The sequence below is a fragment of the Pundamilia nyererei genome, unplaced genomic scaffold (genome assembly GCF_000239375.1).
Source record: "Pundamilia nyererei isolate P.nyererei 1_Seehausen unplaced genomic scaffold, PunNye1.0 scaffold00277, whole genome shotgun sequence".
Taxonomy (NCBI): domain Eukaryota; kingdom Metazoa; phylum Chordata; class Actinopteri; order Cichliformes; family Cichlidae; genus Pundamilia; species Pundamilia nyererei.
This window is the reverse complement of record NW_005187678.1, coordinates 32,019-33,835: the sequence shown is the minus strand read 5'-3', so window position 1 is coordinate 33,835 and position 1,817 is coordinate 32,019. Positions and strand designations below refer to the sequence as shown.

The following is a 1,817-nucleotide window of genomic DNA, read 5'->3' as shown; positions in this document are numbered from 1 at the left end:
GCAGGATAGTGCAGTCATATCAGGGCAGGGCGGTGCAGCGGTTTGGCTGTCGGCTCACAGGAAGCCTTTCTGTGTGGAGCTTGCATGTTTTCTCTGCGGCTTCTCGTTGGTTTCCTTCAGGTGCTCCTTCCTCCTCCCACAGTCCAAACACATGCATGTTAGGCGCTTTTTGAGTTTTTTGTTTTAAAATAATGTGTAGGTTTTTATTTTATAGGCTTTTGAGATCATTTTGGAGTCACATTAGAGCTGTTTGGGGGTTTTGGTTGGGGGTGTGAGATTGTGGTTTGACCCCTTTAACACTCATTAGTCTGTAGCCTGCTCTGTGACTGCCACCATGCGCTGATTAAAAACAATCTAAATCTGGTTAATAATTTAACAGTTCTCAGAACTTTAAACCCTGTCATTTCCTTCACGTTGACCTCACTGGCATTGGCTCTGTTTGCTAGTTTCAGTGTCTGCAGCCATACTTCAACCAAACAAACCAAACCTGAAGAAAAATGCAACTTTTATTCCTTCATATTTAAGAAGCCATTACTTCTCATGTTTTCTCATTTCTTCCCTGTTCTTATAACAGGAAGTGTTTTACTGAGGCACCTGTTAACAAGAAAAATAACCAAACCAAAGGAACAGCTGCTGTGGTGACAACGCACTGACAATGCCAGGAAGCTCATCTACCATAGTCATGAAGCTGATATGTCAGCTTTTCTCGCTTTCTTTGTCCCCATTATCTGATTCATTTGTCTCTTAAAGATAAAAACCCAAAGAGATTGTGGGTCTTTTAAATGGTGTCGCAATCAATTTAAATAAATATCTGTGTGTTGCAGATGGAGTTTGCTTGCAGCCATGTTGTTTGCAACTGGAGTCCAGATGGACCAGGTGAGTTTCTTAAAGTGAATCTTTGCCAATGTGACAAATAATGCTCATGCTTGCTATAGTTAGAACCTTTCAAGTACATTAAGCCGGTGAAATGTTGACATCTTTGACCCTGAGTTGCAGAACAGTCTGCGTCTGTTTGTATTAAGTGCCACCAAAAAGGAAGAGAGCGTGCATAACTGCTTAAACCTGTTATAACGAAGGGTTTTTCCTCCAACTACAGGCGTTTTTCCTATGGGGCCCGAGTATGACAACATAGTGCCAGTAAAACAACAAGCAGGTAATTTTCTCACTCATGCACTTGCAAAAAATGTGCACAAGCATGCAGCTCTCATGACGCTGATGGTGATGAACCGTTGCTTTTTTCTGGCCAGAGCGTTGATTAAATTCTCAAGAGCATTGCAGTGAAATAACAGGAAAGCATATTAAGTAGTAATGTGTGTGCGTGCGTGTGTGTGTGTGTGTGGGCATGCTTGCAAATGCAAGACAGACAAAGAGACGAACTGTGTAGGAGATGTAAAGATAGAGGTTCAACAAGGGAAAGTCCACACAGAGAAAAAGATGTCAGATAGCTCTAATTATCAAGATGTTAGAAGAGTGTGACAGTTAATGCTGATAAAACTAAAAAATCTGTCCAAATCAGTCTGGCTCCACCCCCATTGCCAGTAAAATTGAATTTCTCACCAACACAAATCAATTTCAGTGAAATTAATGTAAGAAATAAAGTAAATATTCCACATATCAAGTATTAACAAGTATTAACGCAGATCAAAAAAAAAAAATCAAGATTTGTATTATTTGTTCTGCAGATAGATAGTAAATGGTTGGATAAGCACAACAGAATGGATGGATGGTGACAGATGGCCTGTAGAATTTTTTCTGAGTTCCTCAGGCCTTAAAATGTTGTTGGTTGAAGTTCAATCAGAAAAATCTAACAAAAAGAC

General features: G+C 40.0%; 1 long non-coding RNA gene across 1 annotated transcript in view; it reads left to right on the top strand.

Moving 5' to 3' along the window:
- Window positions 1–1,817, top strand: part of LOC102193058 (uncharacterized) — a 6,530-nt gene that overhangs the window by 2,919 nt on the left and 1,794 nt on the right. The window contains exons 2-3 of the long non-coding RNA XR_312212.2: window positions 825–876; window positions 1,097–1,153. This is a non-coding gene — a long non-coding RNA (uncharacterized LOC102193058). The remainder of the gene's footprint in view (window positions 1–824; window positions 877–1,096; window positions 1,154–1,817) is intronic.